The sequence below is a fragment of the Etheostoma spectabile genome, chromosome 17, assembly GCF_008692095.1.
Source record: "Etheostoma spectabile isolate EspeVRDwgs_2016 chromosome 17, UIUC_Espe_1.0, whole genome shotgun sequence".
Classification (NCBI taxonomy): Eukaryota; Metazoa; Chordata; class Actinopteri; order Perciformes; family Percidae; genus Etheostoma; species Etheostoma spectabile.
In genome coordinates, this window is record NC_045749.1 from 19,743,586 (window position 1) to 19,758,726 (window position 15,141).

Genomic DNA, 15,141 nt, shown 5'->3' on the forward strand with positions numbered 1-15,141 from the left:
GTAGTCACTAAGATAGATAGGATACAGAATATCCTGAGGATTCTCTGTGTGTGTGTAACATTTAAAGATGATTTATAAAATAATGCCTCAATTATTATTTTAAAAGCTTAGTACTCTATGCACTAAAACATAAAGGCTTTAGGCCGCCCTACACTTTATTGTAGGCACAGGTTGATATGCAATTTCATTTCATACAATATATGTAGTAGGGGGTCCCTGCTCTGTCTCTCTTTCAGCTAAGGGGTCCTTGGTTTAAAAATATTAGGACCCCTGGGTTCGAGCATTGCACGATCATATTACGTCAATACAAAAAAGTGTTAGCAATTTATTGAACATGTTAAAAAGAGGAATACAAAGTCAAACTTAGAAACTAATTGGGTCCTCGGCAGCAACATGTAAGCAACAAATTAACAACTCAAATAATATTGTTCCTGTTCAAAAGGGATAGGAAGAAATGGCCCCTGTGACTCATCAGAATCAGAATCAGCTTCATTTGCCAGGTATGAGGACACATACGAGGAATTTTTCTTTGGAGCATCGTTGCCCACACTGTGCTTACACACTCAAAACAACCAAAACAATAATATACACACTAATATGCACACAATATATACATACTCTAAACAGAAACAATATAGAGGCATGAGTGCAATGAAGAGTTCAATCAAATTATTTAAATGTGGAGCATAGTGCAAAGGATACTGGGATAAATAGTATTATGTTATTATATTACAATATGAACAGTATGAACAGTTCTGAAATAGGAAATGAGAATGATGAATAAAAAAATAATAATAATAATAATAAGTGGGATGTGAGAATGGGAATGATGAATAATACTTAATAAGTGGTTGGGAACCGGAGGGTCACTGGTTCAAGTCCTCGTATGGACCAAAAAAAGTACGGAGTGTGGATTGGTGGCTGGAGAGATGCCACTTCACCTCCTGGGCACTGCCAGGTGCTGTTGAGCAAGGCACCGAACCCCCCCCCCCCCCCCCCCCCCCCCTGCTCAGGGCGCTGGTTCACTCACTCTGACATCTCTCCATTAGTGCATGTACAGATCCTGAACATGTCTGTGTGTGTAGTTCAGGACTATGTGTAAAACTAACAAAATGTGGACACAGAGTCGTAATTGTAATTTCCCCATAGGGGATCAATAAACAGATTAAAAATTAAAAAAATAAATACATGTACTGTACATATGACATTATTAGATAGATAGATGGATGTTTATTGATCCCAAGAAAAATGGGAAATTCCTGTGTAACAGCAGCAAAATCAGTCACAAAGCACAAAATATAAATATAAATGAAATACTAGGAAAAATATACATACATGCAATATACATGAAATAATAAAATTAGATTGCTGATGCATACGTGCATTAGTAGCGCTTTACTGTTGTAGCTGCTCGAGGTTTAGCTAGTTTAGTCCAGTGGTGTCCAACAAAGGGGTCCATCTGAGGGGTAGTGAGATGTTTAATGGGCTTGGAAAGAAGAAAAACTTCTGTTCTTTTACACATCTTCTTTTTCTGGGGGCTCCAACCCCAAACATTTTCTCAAAAGCCCTGAATCTTTTAGGTTTTTACAACAAATCCAACTTTGTGTCTTTTGTCCTCAGTCTCAATGGGCGGCCATTCAAATCATCAAAAGATCTGTGTCTGGAGACATAATCAGCATTCATTCTGTGAACATGTAAGATATACATTAACATATATAATATGAGATTAGCAATGCTTTTTACACCAAATTCCTACCCTAACTAGTCACCTAGCTAAAAAATAGTCAAATCTGACAACTTTTTGACTTTTTTTAGGTGGCAGGAGTGAAAATAAGTCATAAGTCAGCAATGAGTCAATTAGATATTAAACAGGATGTAGGCTCTACAAGATAATTTTGTATGGCTATTATGTTTTTCCCAAATATTGTATAGATTTTGAGGCATTCCACTATCAACTGGCTTTAAAAATAGTGCATTTATCTGCCACACATGCCCCCTCTCCTCTAGGTTTGACTCCGCCCTTGAGTCAGCCGTATATACTGTAAGCTTGATTGCATCACTACAATGATCAGCTGTTGCAGATCTCGTCAGCTGCTGTCTCACTGAACCTGGGAACAACCCCATCATCATCATCATCATCATCATCATCATCATTATCATCATCATCATCCAGCCTTGGCTCCGGTGGGTCTGGCTTTTCAGGCCACTTTCTCCTTCTACTTTGCTACATTTCAGAGAGAATTATTGTACTTTTTATTCCACTGCATTCATCACATTGAATGTTTTAGTTCCTTCAAAAATTAAGATTTTCGCACACACAACGCAACGTTTTATTTTAAGTGAAACTCCCCAACAACTGACAGCGGATTGACAAAATCATTTCCAGTCTCTAAAATGTGAAGATTTTTTTTGCATTGAGTACTTTTCGTACTTTGACCTTTGTGTTGTCTTCCCGTTATCCATGAACTTGTCCTTCCAGGTCAAAATTGGAGAAAACAATTGTGCGTTTCTGATGTTTTTGCCGCTTTTTCCAATGTATTTGTCACTTTTTCCAGCTTTTGGCGCTTTTTAAAAAAACCTGAGCTGGTTTTAATAATAGGTTTTACACTTATTCTTGGGATTCATGCTCAACAAATCTCATTTATATCAAATTACACAGACGTTTTTAGTTAATAAGGCAGAAACTATGAATTATTTCAGCTAACACTTAAGATCAGAGGATGTTGAGTGGATCACAAATTGGTAGATGTCAAAGTTTAGTCCGGATACTGTTTTGAAACTATTAAAAAAAAAAAAAAAGAATTCAAATCCCATAAGATGAAATAAAATATCCAAAAAATTCAACAAAAGTAATCTTTGATTTTACCTGAAGAATGTTGTATGGAATCATCTATGTTATTTATGGAATCATCCATGTTATTTATGGAATCATCCATGTTATCTATGGAATCATCCATGTTATTTATGGAATCATCCATGTTATTTATGGAATCATCCATGTTATCTATGGAATCATCCATGATATTTATGGAATCATCCATGTTATCTATGGAATCATCCATGTTATCTATGGAATCATCCATGTTATTTATGGAATCATCCATGTTATCTATGGAATCATCCATGTTATCTATGGAATCATCCATGTTATTTATGGAATCGTCCATGTTATCTATGGAATCATCCATGTTATTTATGGAATCATCCATGTTATTTATGGAATCATCCATGTTCTTTGTGGGCAATTTGGTTGAAAGAAATCCACATTTCTGATATTTAACCCATTTGAAACGGGTCAATTTGACCCAAGGACAACACAAGGGTGAAGAAAATTTTTCAATGTTGGACTTTTACTGGTAGAGTATTTTTACAGTGTGGCATTGATCCTTTTAAGATGTAAAGGATCTAAACGCCTCTTCCTGTGGGGTCACTTGTCTGTGATTTGTCCATGAACTTGAAGTTTTTTTAAAGAAAAAGATGGGGGAAGAGACAGAAAGTGGGAGACTAAAGTGCAACAAGGTGAAAACAAGAACACAGCTCCAGCCAGGCTGTTAGTACTTCTTCACTCACCTGGATTCAAAGGATCATTGCCATTCTAGTCACCAATCCTCTGCCCTCTCCAACAGATCCTTTGATGATGCCGGTGTTGCCTTTAGTACCAGGAACTGTCCCAGTTAATGCTGCAGACTGAGGCTTTGTATAGACAATATATGGCCCAGTAAGCCTTCAAATTAATAATGTTCTTCTCTGTATTGTAGTTATTGACCCAAGTTGTCTTCTTTGATAACTGTGCCTCCTGGTGGGAGGCGTCAGTATTTATTTTGCCTTTAAATCTACTTGTTAATTCAGAGAGAAGGGACTGCCAGCAAAATATTTTTCATAGTAAATTAATCTGCCAATTATTTTATCAATTAATCAGTCAGTTGTTAGGTCTGTAGAATGTAATATAATGGTTAAAATGTGGATCAGTGTTTCCCAAAGCCCAGTATGACGTCCTCAAATGCCTTGTCCACAACTCAAAGCTATTCAGTTTACTGTTACAGAAAAGCTGGAAATTATTCACATTTTAGAAGCTTGAGTCAGAAATGTTTTACTTTTCATTCCAAAAAAATAACTCACAGTCCTTAGAACCTTATAAAGTCAACGCTGTCTTATACAACAGGACGTTACATACTTTCTATGTCTTCTGTAGTATCTCTTAGGGCCCGTTGCACAAAACCAGGACAAGGGATTAAGCCGGGATATTCAAGTTATCCTGGATGAATTTAGCTTTGACTTGGTTGCAAAAAAGCAGGTTGAATTAAATCCCAGACAAGTAACCATGGAGATTTATTCTTGCTCCAGCGGACTAACGGCCGGGCTAACAGCCGGGCAAACTGCCTGGCTAACAGCTGAGATAACAGCCGGGCTAACAGCCGGGCTAACGGCCAGGCTAACGGCCGGGCTAACATAACAGCTGAGATAACAGCTGGGCTAACAGCCGGGCTAACGGCCGGGCTAACATAACAGCTGAGATAACAGCCGGGCTAGCAGCCGGGCTAACATAACAGCTGAGATAACAGCTGGGCTAACAGCCGGGATAACAGCCGGGGCTAACAGCCGGGCTAACAGCCGGGCTAAATAACAGCTGAGATAACAGCGGGCTAAAGCGGCTAACACGGCTAACGGCCGGCTACATAACAGCTGATAACAGCTGGCTATCACCGGGATAAAAGCGGGCTAACAGCCGGCAACAGCGGCTAAATTATCCTGGAGTTCATCAGTGCCCCTGATCCGAATAACTGTTTAAAGTTATGCGTGTCTTCTGATGTGTTTGATCATTTTTTAAAATGCATATCGCTGCCCCAGGTTTGATTTGAACCCTACTATTGCAGCTGTTTAGATGGTTAGAAATGGTTGCGGTGGCACCCTGATGCGGAGTGGCACTCGGAAGATTTGGGACTTTTCCCGGTGGGACGGTAGAGTTTGGAGGCCGTGAGGGCCGGTGTGATAATAGTTATACATAGTTATACATACACAAGTTCCTAGCAACACTATCCGGCAGACCTGTGCTTCCTTCAGTGTCTACACTCTGTAAAAATAGAGATGAGCAGGTCTACGCAGTTGCAGGTTCATATAGGATGCTCCGGAGATTAAGTGGGACAATGCGGAGATATTCCCAGATGACATTAATGGCAGACTGGTCAGAGAACAATACATCCATGAGTTAATTTCCTTGTTCTTCTCTAATAAAGGATACTTTGGATTACTTCTTAATATGTAGGCCTAAGGTTTTTTATTAGGTATTGTAGCTTACTTTGTTTTTTTTAACTTTCTTAATTAGTCTCACCTCCCTGGACCGATAATGTGGTCTGTATAGTGTAGTGTAGTTCCATAGGGAACACCACAATGCTTCTTAATCTTTTTATATTGGAGCTGTCACTTGTCAGCTTGGGAGAAGAAAAATAACATGAATAATACATTTTTTTTACAGATATGCTTACAGTGTGTATTAAGTGTGTTTCTGTCCCTTTCTGATTGGTCTGTATGAACATTAATTGTAGAAAGATATTTAGAATTAGACATAACTTATAGAGATTTGTGCATATGGTTGTAAAACATGTTCTCACGTTGTGAATAAAGGTTTGAAATTAAGCCTAGAGTCCTTAGGGTCCATTTCCCGAGGGACATTAATTCCCTCTGCTCACTTTTAAGGCAAAGTAGGCTAAATTATATATTTTATTTATATTGTGCTTTACATGGTAGGCTACTCAAAGACACTTTACATTAAAACCTATTTATCTAAAATCTATTTATTGTATTTATTTATATTTTTGTACCAAAAACCAATGCATCCGTGTTAGCCGAGTGCCATCTTGGATAGTGCCGCCTTGTCTGACAGCTGGCTCGACCAATCACATCAAGTCATTTAAGGATCGAGCCTGCTCAGCCAATAGAGAGGCCTTACAGGAGGGCCTTATTTGCCGTGTCTCTGTGTGTGTATTGGAAGGTCCTGGCAGATAGATAAAGTGATTACTGATCTCAAATAGAAGACAGATAGTGCCTTAGAGGTGACACAATTAACTTTTGGATAAAAGCGCATGGACTTTTATGGGGAAAAAATCTAAATAGTTTAATATTTTTGTTAGTTAGAGGGTTTATCTTTTGCCAAGACTTGGGACAGCAATTTTCAAAAAGCCAAAAGATTTTGTTTTTATTGTTCTCTGTGTGATTGTAATACATTTCTGTAAATCTTTTTTGTGTCTTCATATTCATATATCAAGTTATATATTCGTATTGCATCCCTGCAGCATGCATATCCTAACAGCTTAAAAGGATGTGCATCACAGGGTTGAGGTTATATATACAATACATATACCAAATAACCCAAATACTGGAAGAAATGGCTTAGACCTCTATTGTCGAAATAGTTGGCGATTCATTAATAGTTGACAGCTAATTGATTTATCAATTCATTTTTTGGAGCTCTATATTTAAAAATGAATCGGTTTTGGACCAATTACAAGTTTGACCTGATGATGGTGTCATTCAATGTAACTTTCATGGCATTCCATCCAACAGTTTTCAAGACATTTGAGTAAAAACTACAAAACAGTCACACCAACTTCGTGGAAATCATGTAATAGTTAATAGAACATTTCAGTGAAAATCAAAAAAAGTTGAAAGATATGACAACTAATTATTTAAACGATTAATTGTTTCAGCTTTAAACCCCTATCCTGCTTTTGACCCTTGTGTTGTCCTTGGGTCAAATTTGACCAGTTTACAAAAAACTTTCTATATCAGAAAAAAGTGACAAACGGTGAAAAAAAACTACAAAAAAAGCAGGAAAAAAAATCCACAAAAATATTCTTTTTAAACGCTGAAAAAGTCACCAAAAGAATCAGAAAGAGTGACAAAAAAGACATTAGAAACATTGGAAAAAGCGACAAAAAAATTGACCAAAACATATTTAATTAAAAAATAAACATTGAAAAAATTACAAAAAAACAGGACGAAAATTGACAAAAGCATTGAGAAAAGTGTAGAAAAAGGACAACAAACTGTCCAATTTCAACCCAGAAAAACACAAAGATGCAGGTCAATGGGTAGACAACACAAAGGTTAATCAGGTACTTTAACTAAGTACATTTACTTAAGCACTGTACTAAAGTCCACAACTTGTACTTTACTTGAGTACTTCTACTCCGCTACGTTTCAGAGAGAAATATTGTACTTTTTACTCCACTACATTTACCTGACAGCTTTAGTTACTCTGCAAATGCAGATTTTAACACATAAAGTTCATATAAATAAAATGTTTTATTAAAAATGAAACTACCCAATAACAGAACACCCAACAGGTCCAGCTGATATGATTTGCTGATTGAACTCTTATTTGATTGACAGAACTGCTTGGATCGTTTCCAGTCTCTAAAATGGGAGGATTGGTTTCTGCAGTAAATATTTTTACTTTAAGTACTTTGGGCTTTGGGTACTTTTGTATAGTAGATTTCAGAAACAGGGCAATTCAAAGTGCTTTACACAAAAACAGTTAAAATAACAGTTAAAATAAGTTAAAATAAAAAAGATAAAACGCAAGAATAAGCAGTTAAAAAATAATTGAAGTACATTTTCTCGATGGTACTTACATACTTACATACTTTCACCTAAGTACCATTTTCAAGGCAGGCCTTTTACTTGTAACAGAGTATTTTTTACAGTGTGGTATTAGTACTTTTACTTAACCCCTGTGTTGTCTTCCATGAAAATCAACACTTTTGTGGATACTTGTATCGATGTTTTTAACTTTTTCTCACTTTTTTGTCACTTTTTTGACTTTTTCAACACTTTGTGACACTAACTTATTAACTTTAGTTTTACAGTTATTTTTTGAATTTATGGTCAATTAACCCTTATTTATAGGAAATTATACCTAAAGTTTGAGTTAGAAAAGTAAAAATTAGGAATGAATTCGAGTAAAATGAAAGGAATGGATGTTGATGGATAATCACAGACTGGAATATGTCAACTTTTACTCAATATTATTTCAAAACCACTTCAATTTTTTTTTTCAAATGCAATAAAATTGAATAAGACGCCCAAAATTAATGAAAGTAGAGATTTGTACTTGCCAAAGAGCTTGTGTGGAATCAATCATTTTATTTTGGGTAGTTAAAAAGAACATTGATATAGGACAACATAAAGACAACATGAGAGTTAAATGAAAGATCTGAATACTTCTTCTGACTCAGCATATGTCTGCTAACCTGCAGTGGGGGGGGGGGGGGGGGGGGGTAAGATAGGCTAGTGGTTTCATAAGTCATAAGTGATAAGTCATAAGTAATCATAAGTGAACAAGCCCCTTTATGACTGAGTGACTCAATCAGGTCCCTATTTAGCTGGTGCTACCTAATGACTCTAACGTGAGGCAATACACACCTCGGGCAGACTGGAGGGCGCCGTCTGTCCTCGTCTCCCACGGAGGTGCGAAGGGTGCAATCGGGAGACAATGGAGCTCAATGGATCCCAATGATCTAGCACTTACCTCCGCTTTGATGTCCCTTTGAAGATGCAAATCTACAACGGCTGAAAGCGATCCCGGCTGGGGAGCCATGGCACCGGACGCCGAAGGGGAAATACGTGGCTGCAGCAGCCGGAGGCAGCTGCTCGTTGAGCCGCTTCACGGGCCCGAGAGCCGGGCTGGTTGGACCTGGGTGCCGGTGCCTTTTGCCTAACATGTGCCTGTATATAATTCATATTTGTATATGTTATTATCATATGCTTGTACATAACAAACAAGCCACCTGTATGGCAGTGGAGGAATGTAACTACGTGCTGTATTGAATTATAAACGTTGAGGTTTCATTATATATCATAATTATATATATATAATATATATATATATATAACATATATATATTTCAGAGAGTCATTTTGTTCTTTTGACTCCACTACATTAATCTGACCGCTGTAGTTACCAGTTATATTACAAATTAGGATACTTAAGTTGCACGTTAAACACATGGAGTTTGTAAAATATGTGTAATAATAAATTAAACTACCCAGCAATTGACAAAACTGTAGTTTCCAGTCTCTAAAAGGTGAAGATTGTTCTGCACTGAGTACTTTTACTTTTAGTACTTTAAGCGCTTCATTTTATGAAATTAGAGAAAATCAAATATTCTCTTCTCAGAAAGAATTTTCCATAAAATTTGACAACCCTTCCCAGATCATATAAGTCATGTAGACACTTACCCTGATGTCTAGGCAACTGATTACAAGTTTGATGGCCACAGGAAGGAATGACTTCCTGTGGCGCTCTGTGGTGCATTTTGGGAGAATGAGTCTATCACTGAAAGTGCTCCTGTGATTGAGCAGCAAGCCATGGAGTGGGTGGGAGACATTGTCCAAGATGGCATGTAGTTTGGACAGCGTCCTCCTCTCTGACACCACCCAACAGAGAGTCCAGATCCACCCCCACGACGTCACTGGCCTTGCAAATCAGTTTGTTGAGTCTGTTGGCGTCCGCTACCCTCAGCCTGCTGCCCCAGCATGCAACAGCAAAGAGGACAGCACTGGCCACCACAGACTCATAAAACCTCCTCAGCATTGTCCTGCAGATGTTGAAGGACCTCAGCCTCCTCAGAAAATAGAGACGGCTTTGGCCCTTCCTGTAGAGGGCTTGAGTGTTCTTGGCCCAGTCCAGTTTATTGTCTAAGTGCACTCCCAGGTATTTGTAGTCGTCCACAATGTCCACACTGACCCCCTGGTAATGTGTATCTATGTTCAAAATCTCTCAAATAAATCATAAAAAAAAATAGAAAAAGTACCCAAACTACCCAATAATATGGCGGCGTTCAAGTCCAGCTGAAATGATCGGACACTTAGTTAATAACAGAATTGTTTGAATCATTTCCAGTCTCTATGATCATTGAGTACTTTTACTTTTAATACTGTAAGTACATTTTCCTGATGATACTCACATACTTTTACTTCCATTTCCGATGCAGGATTTTACAGAGTATTTTTTTCCACGTGGTAGTAGAACTTTTTCTTAACCCTTGTACGGTATTCTGGTCAAATTGACCCATTTCAAATTTTACAAGAAGAAAAATGGTACAACATTGCATTTTTTCTACCTGAAAATCAACGGTCTTTCCTTATTTTCTAGGATAAACACGTATTCCTGACTCAATTCAGAAAATTGGATTATAACCTTGAACATGAATTATAACCTTTTGACAAAAAAATGAATCCCTCTTCCATTTTTTATTGTGTGCTAGTAGAGACTGATGCATTCCCTGAACATAGATGTTATCTCAATTGTTTGAAATTGAGATAAAGACATTATTTGTCAATAGATTATGAAGGAACATTTTATTTCAGAATAGTTTTTAAAAATGCTAAATAAGTCACGGGTCAATTTGACCCGAGGGAGACGAGAGGGTCCCGAAAGTGAGGACAATACTACATGTACTACATAATACGAGGGTTAAATGACAGACAAGAGAAAGAAAGAAAAAGACAAAAGAAAGAAAAAGACAGACGGAGAGACAGAAAGAGAATAAAGTGAGAACAGATTCACTGGGCTGAGCCTTTGGTTCCATTTCAAAAAGCTCCCATCAATGTTGGACAGATGGAGACACACTGGCTCTCCTGGCTCAGCAATAACTGTGACTGTGTTTCGAGTCCAGTTTATGCGTTTTCTCTTTCACTTTTCCCGTCAGTGACTTGCATTAGAAGTGTAATGTTTCACATCTTTGAGTTGAGTTACAGTGTATACAGTTAACCTTTTGCACTATTTGGGTTTACAGCATTTGCATAGTAAGCCCACATGCTTGATGTAGAGCAGCAGTTATGAATCTACCTCTGGGGATTTCCTCCCATTTACCTCAAGTTATCTATCTGATTGGTTAGTTCAGCTACATGTGGGTGGGAAACAAGGAAGTGTTGTTCTTGTTGTTGTTGGGAATCTAACATTCATGTTACAGAAAGATCAAATCACATTCCCTCATTTTTAAAACGTGTGAAATGTTTTACTTTTTTTTTTAAAGATATTCTAAAAGACAGACCTATAGCCCAGTCATAACTCATATTCTAATTTGATAAGTTGTGGTTGTAGTGTAGTGTATTGTACAATTGTATGTGTATGTCTTAGGTTTCTTGTCTAAATATGAATTTGTGATATGATTCTGTGACAACTGGAGAAAATGTCAGCACTTAAACAAATGTAACCGAGAGATAACAAAGCAAAGAGGCAGGTTGTGTATTATTTAAAGCTATTTTATTTGTGGCATTGAAAAATATAAATTGTTCAGCAAATTTCAGCATCATTTCAACCATGCATACAAGTTATATCTACTGTAGTGCTCCAGGTAGGTTGACAACGATTGTGCTTTCTCTCTTTCAGACAGAGAAAATATCTAGATTCTAGACACCGTTATTGAGGTCTGGGGGGCAGACTGAGTTCAGTGGAAGTGTGGCGGCATGATGGCCGGGTGGGGACGGGGACGGGGGTGGGGGTGCTGGTGCAGAGGAGCGGCCAGGGTTGTAATGTAGTGTATATTACACTTAGACCGGGGGGCTGTCCACTCAGACCGGGGAGTTGTCCACTCAGACCAGGCTGTCCACTCGGACCGGGATGCTGTCCACTCAGACCAGGGAGTTGTCCACTCAGACCGGGGTGCTGTCCACTTAGACCGGGGGGCTGTCCACTCAGACCGGGGAGTTGTCCACTCAGACCAGGCTGTCCACTCGGACCGGGATGCTGTCCACTCAGACCAGGGAGCTGTCCACTCAGACCAGGGAGTTGTCCACTCAGACCGGGGTGCTGTCCACTTAGACCGGGGAGCTGTCTACTCAGACCGGGGAGTTGTCCACTCAAACCAGGGAGTTGTCCAGTCAGACCAGGCTGTCCACTCAGACCGGGATGCTGTCCACTCAGACCGGGGAGCTGTCCACTCAGACCGGGGACTTGTCCAGTCAGACCAGGCTGTCCACTCACACCGGGGTGCTGTCCACTCAGACCGGGGAGTTATCCACTCAGACCAGGGTGCTGTCCACTCAGACCGGGGTGATGTCCACTCAGGGCGGGGAGTTGTCCACTCAGACCGGGGTGCTGTCCACTCAGGGCGGGGTGATGTCCACTCAGACCCGGGAGCTGTCCACTCAGACCGGGGAGCTGTCCACTAAGACCGGGGTGCTGAAACAGCAGAGCGGCCGGGACGGACACGAATTTATAGGACACAGGTCCTGGACCTCCCGTTTCAGCTTCATCCTCCTGTTTTGGAACCACGTTCTCACCTGATGAGGAATACAAGGCAGCTGTTAACACATCCACTATAATCACACTTTATTTACTTATACAGCACTTTACAGACATACAAATGCAGCACAAAGGGCTTTATATAATCCCCCACACGCACACACACATTCAGTACAGTCACATAACACAATCACGCCCCCCCCCCCCCCCCCCCCCCCCCAGCCCCATTCACCTACCCACCCACCCCAAAATCGACAAAAATGAATTTTTTAAAACAGGAAGCGAGCTGCATTGAGCAAAGGGAAATGCCTTATCATATCGGAAACGTTATTAATCCTCAGTTCTTTTTCACTTTTAAGATTCTTAAACTGACACAAATGTTGCTACTTTTACTTGTAATACTTTAAGTACATGTACCTGATGCTACTCACACACTTTTGTGTTGTCCTCCAGGGTCAAAAACGGACAAACAATTTACATTTTTGTCGTTTTTTCAGACTTTTTTTTAGATTTCACTAACACCACTACAACTAGTTTTTGGAATTGATGGTCAATAACCCTCATTCATATAGAATTATACCTAATATTTGAGTTAAAAAAGCCGAAATTATGAATTATTTTGACTAACAGTTGAGCTCAGACGAACAAACAGATAATTTAGTCAGGATTGAAAGTGATCAATTGTATTTGCAAAGAGCGTTTTTTGTGGTAATTTGGTTAAAAAGAAATCCATATTTCAGAAATAGACATTTTTTAAAGGGGTCAAATTTGACCCGAGGACAACAGGAGGGTTAAGTATCATTTACAATGCAGGACTTTTACTTGTTACAGAGTAGTTTTACAGTGTAGTAGTAGTATTTAAGATCTGAATACACTGTTAGACTTTGCTGTAATTTCTACAGTTACTTACCACAAAACGCCCAGTAAAATACCATACTGTCTTTTCCGGTTCATAACTGTAACACGCATTGCATTATGGGTATTAACATTTAATTTCCTGTGATTTATGGTAGTCTGCTTTAACACAGCAGTCGTGCTACTGTACTCTACTGAATAAAACAGACTTATATTCATAGCAAAGTATTAGTTAATGTTACAGAAGCATAAAAATGAAATATCTCTATAAAATGAAATACATGTTATTTGTTATGCTTTTAGAAGTGAAGGCAATTTAATAATAAACGTTGGCATGTTACAGTAAGGGTATTATACTGTAAAAAACATGGTACTGTAATGGGTTAGTTACCTCAAATATTCAACAAAAAAAGTCTAATAGTGTAGTTTTTCTTCCACCACTGGTGTTCCACAGGGTCTCAAACCCACCTGAGTTTCAGAGAGGTTCAGCTTCTCAGTGGTCTTCCTCTCCTGCATGGTCCCCAGGTAGGAAGGTCTTCTCCAGTTGGCGAATTTGCTCCGAGGTGAACTCGGTCCTCATCCCTCGCTGTCATCCCCCCCACCACGCTCTCAGACCCCGACGTGTAACCGCAACTATCTGGAAGGAAAAACACCATTTAGTCTAATTACTCCCGAATCAATATCTGTCGCTCTCCACTCTGGAGACGATCTGTGAGCTCACTGTTTGGCGACGTCGGGGAGTATCGGCTTCTTGATCCTTCTGTAAACCCCTCCAATTCCCTCTGGACTTTTGAATGAAGTACATCGACCTCGTAATAACTTTTGGAGAGCCATTCCACTGAGAAGTTTGCCATGTTGTATCAAGCAGTAGTCTCTGCTCCTTTTTATTTTGGGTGACTCTTCCACACACTCTAAGAAATTTCTATTTATTAACAGTTGTATGACTGTATGTTTTCTAACGGAAATTGTCCACAGAAAGTGAAACACAGTTGTATTTGTGTTTATTTATATTTCAGAGTGCACTATGGGTAATTTATCTGTGCTCCGGAGACTTTTGCCAGTAGGTTCCTGGATAAGGGAGCGCCAAAAGCCTCAAAAAGCTTCAAAAGTGGAACAAAAAGCGTTGAAAATGTATTAAAAAAAAGCGCCAAGAAGTGAATGAGAAGCATTGAAACAAGCGTCGACATTACGAAACGAGGCAGCTTCATCTGAGAGAAGGTGAAATAACATCTGAAATAACAGAAAATGTTGTGAGCTTTCACTTCAGCTGCAATTTTTTTCTTCAATTTTGGTTTTTAATTACAGTTAATGAGCTGCCGTTTTTTTCTGTTATTTTGCGGATTTATTTCTTAGAGTGTATGGGAGGGCCACACGTCTTTATTTGCACATGCAAAGGGCTCTCATCGGAACAACAGAAACCTGATGGGCGTTGTAATTGAGGTTAATAGAGGCCAGGTTGTGGTTTTTCTCACCTCTGTGGCTGGTGCCAGTAAGTCTGAGTATCAGTTACCTGTCATCAGCATAGAGTGATTCAGGGTGATATCCCCTGTCAATTCAAAATGTTACTGTGGAGCACACTTTCAAAGAGGTTTCTGGTTGGATTTCAGTCCTACTGTGCCATTGGTCAAAGGTATTCCCTTATTGCATACAATGTCACAATGTATCAAATCATCTTAGCCATATATGCTGGTGATTTGGGTGCCAAAATCTTCCAGATGTAAAAACATCTTTAATTAAAATGTCTCAATTTCTGGCTGTCAAAACAGACTATCAAATCATTTGTTTAGGCTTTATGGTGCCTAAAGTTCCTTAATTTTTTTTTTATTAAAATGTCTTAGTTTGGAGTGTCAAGGCAGTATGGAATAGTCAGCTACGTGTTGTGGTTTTAAGAAGCCAAAACTCCAAAAATTGAAAATATTTCTAATTAAAATGTCCTAACCAGCTGTCAAAACAGTATCAAACAATGAATGTGTGTTTGTGTGTGTGTGTGTGTGTGTGTCTGTGTGTTTAAGACGTCATGAGTCCCTAACATTAAATTT